The sequence below is a fragment of the Notamacropus eugenii genome, chromosome 2 (assembly GCF_028372415.1).
Source record: "Notamacropus eugenii isolate mMacEug1 chromosome 2, mMacEug1.pri_v2, whole genome shotgun sequence".
Classification (NCBI taxonomy): Eukaryota; Metazoa; Chordata; class Mammalia; order Diprotodontia; family Macropodidae; genus Notamacropus; species Notamacropus eugenii.
In genome coordinates, this window is record NC_092873.1 from 416,641,647 (window position 1) to 416,656,376 (window position 14,730).

At 38.9% G+C, this 14,730-nt stretch overlaps 1 long non-coding RNA gene across 1 annotated transcript; it reads left to right on the forward strand.

The window, feature by feature from the left end:
- Positions 1-123: 123 nt before the first annotated feature.
- LOC140524121 (uncharacterized) lies at positions 124-5,478 on the forward strand. Its single transcript, XR_011973572.1, has 4 exons — positions 124-471; positions 1,600-1,758; positions 3,991-4,093; positions 5,392-5,478. It is a non-coding gene; the product is annotated as an uncharacterized lncRNA (long non-coding RNA).
- Positions 5,479-14,730: the final 9,252 nt, after the last annotated feature.

Consider the following 14,730-nt stretch of genomic DNA (forward strand, 5'->3'; position numbering starts at 1 on the left):
GAGTAGAGCTAACTGCCTGCCATAGGGGAAAGACGGTAATAATGATTGAGAGAATAAGAGAGCGATTGTACCTTGTGAGTCCAGAAAGGAAAGTTCCCCTATAATTACCACAGATAACCACTTTGTTCATTTTTGCAGAGTGCATTGAAGTACTGGGTTCAGACCCAGGAATGAACAGCTGACACTTGCTTCTGACTATTCTGCTGACACAGAGAAATGAATGCTTCTGTGGAGAGAGTTCCATGACCTTGGTGGTATTTTTAAGGAGCTGAAATTATTGTCATTGCCCTCTCCCTATCCCAAACGAAAGCCAAAGATTCAGGAGAATGACCTTCTAGTAAAACTCCAGTCTGTCTTGAACTTTGGAACAAAAAGCATTCTTAGAATCATAAACCAAGCAACTGGTTTAGAAATAGAAAAGTTCATGCTACCAGAATTCACTGCTGGTCAACATACCATATGTGGTGAGAGGTCAGTAGGCATACAACACTGTACTAGGGACATAAAGTAGGACATAAGGCCATCTCTAGGGTGGGGACAGAGCAGAGAGGAATGAAAATAAAAAATAGAAGAAATTTATATGATAACTCTGTTGTATATTTAGAGGGAATAGCAAGTTGTACATAATGGATTTGCAGTTTCATGTGCAATCATCTTTTTTATTAGGCTATGTTATGGAAATGCTTATTTTATTCCATAAAATAAAATAAATTAAAAATAAAGTGGATATAAGGTAAATCACAGATATAGTCTCTGACCTTAAAAAGCTTACAAACTGAAGCTTATCCCTGGTGACAGGTGATATCAGCAAAATACTTCAGGATATATACAGAAGTGATGAGGAGCTTCAAATGTCAGTCTTTTAAAAAATACCTTCCCTTTGTATAGGCTGATACATAGTGATGTAAGTTCAACATGGAGAACAGTTTATATAATAGCCCTAATAATGTAAAGGAAGATGACACTGACCAAGCACATGTTTCTGATCAATGCAAAGAGCAGTCATGACTTCAGAGAAATATCAGTAAAGTCAACCTTCTCCTTGGTAGAGAAGTGGAAGACCATAGATATTCAATGAGAGTTATGTTGCTAGATATGACTAAGTTGTGATTTGTTTTGAATAGTAGTTATATATTAAAAGGGAGAGTTCCTTTGAGAGAATTGATAATGATTTTTTAAAGGAAAGTATCAATAAAGCATTTTCCAAAAATAAATAAATAAATAAAAATTAGAAATATCTTTCTTGCTGATATATCATGATGTTGGAAGTTCCCACTATAAACAGAAATATCCATTCCCCAATGGAGATGAGGTCAAAGGACTCCTTTGAAAACAACAGTTCTCAAAAGGAGAAATGTAAACTTAACATGCAAAAAGAATACTCCAAAACAGCAATGCCAACCAAAATCACCTTGAGATTTCATATCATAGCCAGTAAACTGGCAAAAATGACAAAATAAAGAGTGTTCAAGGAGCTGTGGAAAGACAAACACATCTTGTTTTGGGGAGAGCTAAGAATTAATACTGTATAATCATTCTGGAAAGCAATTTGGAATGACGTGACTAAAATGACAAAAATGTCCCAACTCTTTGACCCAGAGATTCCACTGTGAGATATATACTCCAACAAGGTCATTGACAAAAAAGGAAGACTCCATAAAATAATTGAAACTGAATGTTATGTTGGAAAAGTATAAAGCACATCTTGATATGACAAGACACCTCTCCTTACATCTTTACAGAAGTACGGGTCCACAGGTATGGAACATTGCATGTATAATCATGTTATTTTCAATACATTTATGGATTTCTTTGAATTGTTTCTCTTTTTCCCCCCCTCTCTTTTTGAAACAAAAATTATTTGTTATAAAGGATTGCTCCCTAGAAGGGGAAGAGGAATATCAGGGTGTGTGTGGGGGGAACCTAGGCATTGTAAAAATTAAATGTATAATCAATAAAAATCTGTTGTTAAATGTATATATATAAATATTTAGTAGTACCCATTATCATTTATTATCATCTAGCAAAATATTAATTTATTTGATAACTGATTTCTACTTCAGATCTGATCACAGTTCTAAAGGAATAGGGAAACATCTATTTTTTAAAATATGGAATGAATTGGAAAGATTCCAAACATGGGATGTAATCAGAATGAGTAAATCTTTGAGGGTCACTGGTGCGGTGGGGTTTGGGACGACAAGACAACAGATTCTGTCAAGGAGAAGAAAGGCTTTGAAAAGAGGAATAGTAAAGCATTGCAAGAAGACTACCTGCTAGAAGGTGGGAGTGAGAGAAGGGAGGACAGACTGGAGGAAGGGGTGGATGGGGAGCATGCTGTCCTGGGGCGTGGGATGGAGAAAGATGGGGGGAAATTTTTGAATGTAAATTCTTGTGGAAGTGAATGATGAAAACTGAAAAATGAATGAATTATATGTTTAAAAAAAAGAAGACACCTGCTTCAAAATCTTGACCAGCCCTACTGGACCCAGCAGTACTGAGCTATGTGACCATTAACTGGGTGCCTCTGAAATGAAGAGAAAGACCAAAGCCAAAAGGGTTTAGGCTAGATCTTCACAGCAGGCTCCATGGTATTAGAATACTAATTTATACATTTATAAAGTGCATTTGTACAGTGCTCTAGGGTTCGCAAAACACATTACAAATATCATCTCATTTGATATTCACAATAACCCAGGGAGATAGGTATTATTGTTATCCTCATTTTACAGATAAGGAAACTGAGGCAGAAAGTGGTTAAGTAACTTGCCCAGAGTTCACACAAGCTAGTGAGTGTCTGAGATCAGAATTGAACTCAGGCCTTCCTGACTCCAGGGCCAGCTCTCTAGCCACTGTACCCCCAGTTCCTTTCCCATATTGCTTCTATTTTTCCTTACAGTGATTTTCATCCACAAGGTTTCCCTCAGGTTCATGAATTACCAGCATGCCATGTGATTACCTAGATAAAATAAGGCATGTATTCTTTTACAATGGTTCTCAAACTTTTTGATCTGAGCACTCCTTTCTCTTAAAAATTATTGAAGACTCCCCAAAAGAATTTTTAAAATGTGGCTTATATCAATATTTACCATATGAGAAATGAAAACATGTTAGTATTGTTACAAAAAGCATGAACTCCCTGAAAGGGTCTTGAGGATTCCCAGAGGTCCCTGGACTATACTTTCAGAACTACTGAATTCTAAAGTACCCATGTAATGAAAGAAAAAGAAAAGTGTCCCATTTGAAATACCCTTTTACTCTTAGAAGACCAAGGGAGTGGGGCCATGGGCAATGGGTGGCATGACAATGTATACATCGATACCACAGAGTCGCTGCAGGGCCCAGAAGAAGGGCCCATAGAGTTCCAGCTCCACCTCCCATTGTGCTACACAGACCCTGCCTTTACTTCGTTAATTCAACCCTCCCACCCCAGCCCCACTTCCCACATCACCAAGTTATGCGTGAAGCATTAGCCTGAGTTCTGGGTCTGCTTTATTCTAACAGGGATCACCTCTGTTGCTCAGTCTGATCATATACCTTCCAAGTTGATCTCCCAGGTACACTTGCTCCCCTGTCTGATCCTGCTCTGCCTTATAAGCTTCCCAATAAACTGATAGATCTTGATCCATTCAGATACTTTCACTATATTTCCAAAAAAGAGAGAATAAGTGACTTCTGCCTCTCAAACTCCCTTCCTCTTTTTTGTTATGAATGAGTTAGGGTAAGAGAAGCTCATTGTCCTCAGTGTCAAGCTAAGCAGGTTTCTTCTCCCTTAATATCCTTGAATTTTTGGCAAACCCAGAAGACGTCCCTGACCCTCACAGCCATTACTGGAGGACTACCTCCCAGCCCACTAAAGCAAAGCAATGAGATGCAATGAGGTGTTTTGTTTTGTCACACCACATTTAGAAGGAATAATCCAATATAACTAGAGTACTGAAAATGTCAACTGAATGCCTTGTGTTAATTAGAGCTGCTGTATTTTTATAGGAGAGGAGACTGTGAGTGCCACTTGGTTAATCAGTCTGGGCCAGCAACATAATAAAATGGTGACAGATCTCCTTTTGTTTATGAGGATGCCAGAGAATTGAAGGTAGGTTCACTTGATTTCTGACAGCAGGTATTCAACCCCTTCATGTCTCTGGGAATGTAGTCTGGGTGCATCACCTCTAATTAGTCACCAAATAGAGGAATTACATGAATCAGGGGTTGCTAGAGGAACAGATGAGTATTTCCTTGGTTGGCTGAAATACCAGCTGCTTGGTAACAATACGAGGGAATGCTGCCTACTGATCTCATGTAAAGAGCTGGAGGGGAGAGTAGAAAGAGGACTCTGGCCCATCCTTCTAAATCTATTCAAAGATGAAGGCCTCAGTTCCCAAATACTCAGGTAACTTAGTATGTTACATTTACCTCAGCTTTCTGGGAAAGTTTATTTAAGGTCTGGCAGTACTTAGATGAGAAACAATATGTAAGGATCATTTCTTTGTAGCTCAATTCCTATTCAGCAATAGAAGAACAGAAATTATTATCTGGGCTGAACAGAGATACTTGCTGAGGTGGGGCTTTCATGCCGATGGGAGAGCCTGACAAAAGCAGTTACAAACCACAAGAGTAGAAATACAAATGCTGAAAAGAAGCTTAGTAGCCTCGTTAGTGCCAACGAGTCATTCCCTTTCCCAAGTCCCTCTCTTAATGTCTTTGACTGCTGACCAGAGAGAGATAGAGAGCAACAAAAACAGCCGCAGCAGTTACTGGACTCACCAGTCCTGGGAGGCTTCTGTGGGTCTCTAACTCTGGTGGCCCTAGGAAAGGGCTCCATTGCCACAGGATAGTAATGACCACTGCTCCCTCAAGGAGTAAAATGCTGCCCTGGAGACCACTTCACAAAGAAGAAAAAACACTGTCAGGCTCCCCAATTTGTCCTGACAGCACCCAGCATAGTGGCAGATAGATAGATACATAAATACATAGATACATCTACATAGATGATAAACAGATAGACAGGCAGACAGACAGATGACAGATAGATAGATAGATAGATAGATAGATAGATAGATAGATAGATAGATAGATAGATAGATAGATGGGAAGGATGGAAGAAAGAAACAAAGAAAGAAAAGAAGGAAGAAAGAAAAAGAAAGGAAGAAATGGAGAATTTATTAATATTTGTTAGCATTTACATAACACTTTAAGGTCTGCAAAGAGCTTTACAAATGTTATCTCATTAGCTGCTCAGGTACTATAATTATCTCCATTTTACAGATGAGGAAACTGAGACAGACAGCTGTTAATTGACTTGCCCAGGATCATATAACTAGGAAGTGTCTGAGACTGGATTTGAATTCAGGTCTTCCTAGTTCTATCTGTTAATTATTTACTGTGTTCCAGGCAATGTGCCAAGTACCAGGGATACAGACAGAAGCAAGCAAGTTAGTCCTCACCTTCTAAGAACATCAAGGGATGCTGAGGATCTGAGAAGTTGGAAGTGAAGGCAGGTTCCAGGTGGTGAGGCTGGAGATATCTCAGAAGTTTTGCGGGGGCCTGGAACCAAGCAAGATAACACCAAAGCTTATTGTTATGTTATGATATTATATATAATATGATGATATTATTTTACATATTATTTTGTATATTATATATACCACACTATATTATATCTTATATTACATTATAATATAATATATTATATATTCATTATATTATATTATATTACATTATATTATATTTATGTCATAAAAGATATCAAAGCCCAGGGAGGTTCCCGGGGTGGAGTCCCATTCTCAGGTGGGCAAGGGGTGGAGGTGATAAGTGACACACATGGAATACTGACAGTAGAGCCAGAGATGTCCAAAATAAAAGTCAGTGAGTCAATGAGCATTTATTCAGCACCTACTATATGCCAAGCATAGTGCTAAGTGTGGAGTATACAAAGAAAGGCATTCAAGGAGTTCTCACCTCTAAAGGGAGAAGACAACATACAAACCACTATGTACAAACAAGATGTGTAAAGGACAAATTGGAGCTAACAAACTGCAGCAGAACTGAGGTTCAAATCCAAAGCTTCGGATTAAATCCTGAGCTTCCTTGAGTGTTCCCACAGCTGCTTCTGGAGAATACTTCTGGAGCTGCATTCCGGTGGAATGACACAGGATGAGGTCTGCCTCAGCTCCAAGGCAATGACAGGGTATTTCCTCATTATCTGCCCCTTTTCAGGGCCTAAACACTTGGCAAAGAGAGGAAATTGTTTTTGATCTGGCCAAGCTGCCTAAAATAAGTAAGGCTGAGAGAGGGGGAAGGGTCACGTAGAAGGGGAGAAGGAGGTGGCCAGATTAGGAAGCAAGTGCTCAATTCCTGCGAAGCAGCAGGGCTGTCTGCCTAACACCTTTATCAGAGATACCAGATAGACATAGCAGGAGAAGAGGTTAGACTTGGCACAAGTCTCCACATAGAAACCTTGGAATCTCTTAACTGGTTGTTGTTGTTCAGTCATTTTTTCAGTTGTGTCTGACTCTTCATGACCCCGTTTGGGTTTTCTTGGCAAAGATACTGGAGTGGTTTGCCATTTCCTTCTCCAGCTCATTTTACAGATGAGGAAACTGAGACAGACAGGGTTAAGTGACTTGCCCAGGGTCACACAGCTAGTGTCTGAGGTTAGATTTGAACTCAGGCCCTGACTCTAGGCCTGGCACTCTATCCATGGTACCACTTAGCTAGCTGCCTGTCTTAACTGGAGGGCTCATATTCCAGTATTAATTGTCACTGGTGCTATACCTACAGGAAGCTTTACTAATAAGGAGAGAAGAATCTATGAACACAGTACACTCCCCAAGGGAATTCTAATACCTTCAATTTCCACAATATTCTTCATCCAGTATTCCACAGGCTCCCCATCCCAGGACCAGGTCATCCTGTAGTTTCTAGCTGCTCCCATAGCCTTGATGACTTCATACAGCTCTTTGCTGCCCTCAACTGGAGAGTCTTCACAGGCATCCTCTCTCAAAGACTTCCTCTTGGTGCCATTAGAGGTCCCACTATGCCTTCTGAGGATGATAGTAGCCTTCATAAACCTTTGCAGTTCCTCTTCTGCTCTAGCAAGAGTTACCACTTGGGCCACAGCTCTAGCAACATGGCACCACACCTCTGTAGCTCACATCCAGCTGCATAGGATTTTAGGATTTTACAAGTATAAGGGCCTCATAGTCATTAGTTCACTCCTACAATTTTACAAAGGGCCAGCAGTGGAGAGAGTGCTGGGCATGGAATCAAGGAGACTCCTCTTCTTGAGTTCAAGTCTGGCTTCAGATACTTACTAGCTGAGTGACCCTGGACAAGTCACTTAACTCTGGTTGCTGCAGTTTCCTCATCTGTAAAATGAGTTGGAAATGGAAATGGCAAACCACTCCAGTATCTTTGCCAAGAAAACCCCAAACAGGGTCATGAAAAGTCAGAAATGACAGAGCAACAATAATTTTACAAACAGAACTGAAGCTGATGAGTTGAGCTCAAAGTCATGCAGTGACTGGCTCAAAGTCATGCAAGTGGTAAATGACAGAGCTGGGATTTTAATCCTGGTCTAGGAGGCAGCATTGGAAAATTACCGTGGTGGTGTCAAAGGACCTGGGTTTTAATCCTGGTTTTGCTATTTGCAACCTGTGTGATTTGGGGCAAGTTATTTAGAATCTCTGGGCTTCAGTTTCGTCATCTGTTAAACGAGGGGAGTGGACTAAATGAAGTCTAAGATCCCTTCCAACTCCTGATTGATGAACCTAGGACTACAAATTCAGTACTCTTCCACTGTATAATATAGGAACAAACCCTGTGTTCCGATAAGGTAATTTAAAACACACACATTTATCTGTTTATTTACTTATTTTACTGCTTCTATTGTTAGGAAAAGGTATCCTTTAGCCAAAATAATTCCCTCTACTGCTCTAGGAGATTACAAATGACAGGTTTTCCCTCCACAAGTACTTTGGAGGGGATGGGGGGATTATGACAGCCAGCCCCTAGAGTAGCTACAGGTCATAGGGTAGTTCTTAATACATACAAGGTTTCAGGCAGTTACCATTCTTTAAGCCAATTTGGAGGATGGGAGTGTAGGAGAAAGTACTATGCCAGAAATATGAAAAGAATGAATTAATAAATGGTGCTTGGGAAATACTACTGAGGGTAAAGAAAAGGAAAATGTGTGGTAGGGAAACCACTAGAATAGCCCAAATGGAAAAACCAGGAGGTTTCAAATCTTCTCAGAAAGGCAATGGCTTTGTCTTTCAAGAGCTTCTGATAGAAAATAACCCTTGACTTCTCAACTTAAGAACTAAAGCAACTAGAGGTAGCTTCAAATGAAACCTCCATATGCCCTCTTTTCTTCTTTTCTTTTGTACAGCATCAGACTGGCTGACATATAAACCACGGAAAATTCTAAAGTCCCCATGGTAGCTCCAGCAGATCCAAATAGTCTATTAAAGTGGGTCAACTTCTCAGTTTCTCCTTCTCTCAATTTTCTTTTTGAATTCAGGAAAACAACATTTATATGCTATGAGTGAGATAACAGAAATGAAGCTGCTTTTTTTAAAATGGGGGTAAATTTCCTTCCTCAGTACGAATGTCCTTTTTTTAGTGTTAGCAACCTACTAAAGTAGTTCTTAGTTGTAAAAGGTGAAAAAAATTCACTTATGTAAATGTGTCAAGGAGCTGTCCACTGTGATGCTGGAATGTACCAGAGGGCTATGCTGACATATTCTTTCCATACCCCAAGGTTCAGCCAAACTGATAGCTGTTGTACCCCAAGCCCAGAATGTATGCCTCTTCACACACACACACACACACACACACACACACACACACACACACACCATGTTAAGAAACAACATAGGGATAAAGTGGACTTGGAGTTTTGGAATTAGGAAGAAGTAAAAAAATATTACCTCAGATACTTACTAGTTGTGTTCCTGGGCAAATACTTTACCTCTCTGCGATTCAGGTTCCTCATCTATAAACTGATGGGGTTGGACTAGAAAATTTCTAAGATACCTTCCAGCTCTAAATCCATGATTCTATTACTTTACATACAAATTGATGGTGTCTGGGAGAGTAAGACATTTCTAGTACGTGGCCTGGCTTTACCACTAGCTAGATATGTAACTTTCACAAGTTGCTTCACCTCTCTGGGACCTCTATAAAATAAGAAAACTGTATAAGACCTTAAAGACTTAAGATATAGATCTTAAAAGAAAAAAATCCTAAAATTACATCCTACAGAGTGATGTTTTATTGTATTCCTAAAATGATTAGTTTCAATAAGTCATTTTTCACTTTCCTTGACCATTCATTCTATGATATGGAATTATGCTGACCATCATGGCACACCATGAAAAAAGTCACCTAAGTCTCTGTGTGTGCAACACCTAATTCTTCTGAATTCCCAGGGACTAAGAAACATATATATAAGAATAATCGTAATTTACATTTCTCTAGTACCTAAAAAACAAGCCCATTGTGAACCATTTTATTGATAATATGCTTTCCTAAATAAATTAACAAAAAAAGTTGTAATTATGCCTAGATAACATCTTACGCTAAGTTTAATCACACAGCAAAATCATTAGATCTAGCAACATTCCTCAGTCCTGTTCATCTACATGAGACCTCCAGCAACTCAGATGGTCAAAAGCTACAAAAGCTTAAAGGCTGAAGATATCACTTGAGGGCCACCTCAAGATTTAATCCCAATCCCAGTTCACATGATACTTTAGATTTGAAGTCTCACAGATCACAAAATCAGAGAATTTCAGAGTTGGAAGCAGGGTGTGCTGATAAAATGTTTAACAACCAGATCTTCAAAAATGTACAATACACTTCTAAGTTTAACTTTTATCATTAACATTGTCTCCATCACTTTCTTAAGTCTAGAGTAGGCACTCAAAAAAGACTACACACAAAATTTTAATTTGTAGTGTTTTCCAATTTCTAAGGCACAAATGCTCATACATTAACAATTGACTTTTGAGGGCTGGTTCAAGCTGGCTCCAATACTCCTCTGGTTGGAAGAAACCTCAGTGGCCATCTAGTCCAAATTATGCCTGAAAAAGAATTCTTTCTATGGTATAACCAACAAGTGATCTTCTAGTCTTTGCTTGAAGACTTCCATTGAGCAGAAACCTTTGACCTTCTGAGGAAGCTCATTCTAGTTTGGGACAGCTCCAATTCTTAAAATTTTTTTCCTGACATCTAGCCTCTTCAAAATGTCTTCTTATTGCTCTTATTTGTACTCTCTCCAGTCAAGTAAAGTAAGTTTAATTCCTCCTTCATGATAGCTTTTCAAATGCTTCTTCAGGATAAACATCCACCAGTCCCTTAAACTATACCATCATATGGTATGAACTCAAGGCTTTCATCATCCTGATTGAATCACTGGATGCTCATCAACTTTTCAGTGTTCTTCCTAAAATGTAGTTCCCCAAACTGGGTACAATACTCCATATGTGGGCTGACCAGGCATCTACTCATTTCTGGAAAGTCTGCCTATCAGTACAGCTAAAGATTACATCAGCTTTCCAGGATGCTATATCCCATCTTCTTCTGAAAAATATTGATCAGGTGCCAAGGATGGAATTTATCTTAGGTTGCTTATCCAGGAAGTTCAGCGAGATGAGAATAAGCCCAGTTGGGGAGAGATCTGAAAATACCCACTATTTTCACTAAGTGTGTAACTGATTAACTTAAGAGAGAGCGTTTATGTACTACTTTAAGGATTACAAAATGCTTTACATACATTATCTCAGTTTGCTCCAAGGGCTTATAACTGGGTCTCAAATCAACCCACCTAGATGCAGAGTTAACCACAACCAACCCAGATCTGCCTTACCTATTTCTTACTTACAATCCTGGCTGATATTGTGAAAATATGAGGGGTTATCTCATACTTCCCCAGTTCCACCCATATCCTTGACCACAAAAGGGTCATGTAGTAAAACAAAACTAGAGAAATAGATTAGAGACAAATTGTGTAGACCTTAAATGCCAGGCTGAGCCTTTTGCCTCTTATCGTACAGTGGTAGAAGATTTTTTAAGACAATGAATTACTCAGTCAGACCTATACCTTAGAAAGATTATTATGATGTCTGAATCAATGATATATTAAAATGAGAAGGAATTAAATACTGAGAGATCAATTTAAGAGGTTATTAAAAGAGTACATGTTGGAGAAAAAAAGACTAAACCAAGGTGATGACAGTGTGAATGGAGAGGAAGATACATATGTGAGGAATATTGTGGAGGTAGAATAGAAAAGATTAAAGACTGGGAGGAGAAGAATCAAAGATGCCTGAGATTTCAAGATTATAATAGTACCATCAGAGCAAAAAAGGAGTTGAAAGGAGGGACAAGTTTTTGATAAGGGAGGAATAATAAGATATTAAATTTAGATATCTTAAATTTGAAGTACTGGTAAGCTATATAGACAGATAGAAAGATCTAGATGGCAACTGAAAAAGAGGCCTGGAGGGAAAGGAGAGATACAGGTCATATATATAGATTTAGGAATCATCTGTTTAAAAATCATTGAAGCCATGGGAATAGATGAGATTGCTGAGAGACTGATTTTAGAGAAAGAAGGGAGCAAAGGATGAAGATTCCCATGCACTCACTCTCAGGAGTGAAGTATGAAGATGAATTTGATCAAAGAAGGGCCTGATAAGGAAAAGTCTGATAAGGAAAAGAATCAGAAGAGAAGTGAGGAAGTATCTTCATGAGAAAGAGGGTATGGTCAACAGTGTCAAGTGATTCAAAATGAGTACTAGGGAAAGGTCATTGATTTGGTAATTAAAAGGTCTCTGGAAAACCAGAAGGGAATATCTTCAGGGGATTACTGAAAGACTGGATAGTAATCCAGACTGAGAGGACCAAGGGTATAGTACAGACTAGATCACCAGGTAGCACTAACAACCACTTACCTAATCCTATTCTCCTCACAGGTTGTGTTTTTCCTTTGTTCTCCAAGAAGACCATGACATCAAGATGATGACATGACTTGGAGTTGACTTTGATTTGAGTGAGGAAGGGCTGTGCAAGGTCACCAACCTCACTTTCTTCTGAGCCAACTGGGTCCGGTGGCCTGATATTCTTCAGGAAAACTGGAGATGGCCCAGGATGCAGTGTGGGACCCTGGCCCTTTTAAGCTAAGGTCTTATCAAATTCTCTTTTTGAGTGTTTACTCTCCTAGAAAGTCCCTCGCACACCTTCGCAATTTATTTATATCCTGCTGGCAGAAACTCTGAGTAACCATTAAGTTTTCTCTGGTTCTCAGAGAATCAGTTATTCTTTTCCTAAACTTCTTTTTTTATATGGAACAGTGCCAACCTTTCTCAGGGGATATGTGGATTTGTGGACTTTCTCAGTCATAAATTAACTCTAAGGCCCTACACACTGGACAATCTTTTTTCTGATATGTATATGTAGCTGTAGCTGTACATATACATATATACAAAAACATATATTTATATACATAATATATAATAATTATCATTATTACTAGATTATCAGTTATCAAATATTTTCTAATCTAATACCACAATACCTCTTACATATGCACCTTTTTATCCTATCAAATTTTCACCTTCTCAGTATCTTCTCAGTAAAGTAGGTGATATGATCTTGCTGAGAAGTGTAGTAGGGATAGTAGCTGAGTGCTTGAAAATATAAGAGGTTTGGAAGAGCAGTGAACAGTATGAAAATGTCAGAGATGAATAGGATTGCTCTACAACAATGAGGGCCCCCCTGAAGTTCAAAAGGATGAATCTGTTGCCAGACCGTCAGATCCAATCAGCATGGTTGGGGACTTTATCCAACAATGCTTAACAGCTGCAGAGATGGCAGATGAGGGCAGGGAATGGGGAGAAGGATAATACAAATAGTTCAGGGTGGGAGTAGCAGAAAGACTAGAGATAGGAAGCTAAAGGTTGGAAGAAAATATACTTGAAATATCCAATTATAAAGCCAAGTTTATGGGGAGAGAATAGGCAGTTAGGTGATGCAGTGGATAAAGTGCCAGGACTGGAGTCAGGAAGATTCATCTTCCTGAGTTCAAATCTGGCTTCAGACACTTCATAGCCATGTGATCTTGGGAAAGTCACTTAACCCTGTTTGCCTCAGTTTCCTTATCTGTAAAAACAAGCTGGAGAAGGAAATAGCAAATGACTCCAGTGTCTTTGCCAGGAAAACCACAAATGGGGTCACAAAGAGTTGGACTGAACAACTGATAGGGAGAGAAATGAAGTGAAAATGAGGGTGGGAATAAGGGGAGAGATTGAGGACTAGACATTACAATATGAGTAAAAACTGGGTTCAGTTGTAGTGAGGCTGTGGGAGAGGTGGAAGCATAGGGGATTATAATCAGAGAAGGGAATTTTAGAGTTCAAGATGGTGCTGAAGTGGTTTCAGACAATGTCAAGGGTCTAAAACGTGACCAGCTGTTAAGATGGAGTAGGAATGGAGGTCAAGGGAGTTGTTGAGGCTTGTGACAAATAGTATAGATTTTCAGAAAGGTCATCAATATGAATGCTGAAGTCAGGATAAAAGGGTGGGGAAGAAGAAAGTACACCAAGTATTGAGGTCTTTGGTTAATGTGGAAGCTTTTGGAAGGTCACTATATAACACAGAAAATGATAAAGATGTGGTGATACAACTGGTTGCTGAATTCAGAGGTAAGAGTGGAATTGGGGTGGCTAGAAGTTGTGAAATGACAAAGGCAAATAGATACACCCATAATAGTTAATAAATGTTGAATTGATCTCTAAGCATAGCATAGTGCCTTATCTATTGTAAGCACTAAATCAATATTTTACTTAAACTAAATTGAGCAGAGAGCTTACTGGCAAGTGCTCTGCTGTCTAATTATGTCTGTTCCACCTCTCAAGACTTCATAAGGCTTGAATTTCTAAAACTTAATGATTCAGCAATACAGGCTGAGTATCTAGTACCTAATGTATGTAGAGCCCTACACTGGCAGACATGAAGTAAGTGAGGGTCAAGTGACATAGTCAGTTCTAGAGAAATTTGTACAGTTGGGGCGGTTTGTTTTTTAGCACTTTGACCTTCCCCTTTCATTCCTCCACTCCCCTACTTTTCTTGAAGTTCTGTGTACCCAGAGTTTTCCTATTGCATGAATGAATGAAATCTAGCTTTCTGTCTTAATTGTTACAGTAAATTGGTCAGTAGAGGCTGCACTGCATGATAGTGCTACCTGGCAGAGGAACGCAAAATGAAATAAGGAGATGGCAATCATTCTGGGGAGAGATAAATGAGAGAGAGAGAGGGAGGGAGGGAGGGAGAGAGAGAGAGAGAGAGAAGTATACCTCATAGTAAGAGGAAGTTTTAGTACCTCATTAAGATAATAGGAATAAGTCTGTCAATTTAGTATAATTGATAACAGTGTGAATATGTTCTATTAACTTAAGATGCTTTGTCAACAACATGACTAATTCCATTTTGTTTTAAACTTCCATTTTGTCATTTAGCTGTCTTGAGTAAGTTGTTTTCTGTAAGTTGTTTTTCAATAATAAGATAAGCAATTGTGTGATGATATAGTCAATATGTGTGTGTTCTTAAAAAACAACTGATAAGCTCCAATGAGACAATACTGCAAACGTCCTTATCAGCAATTTTGAAATAAACTACCAATCAAATTTTGTGGTAAACAACTTTAATTAAAAGCATAAAAAAATTTAT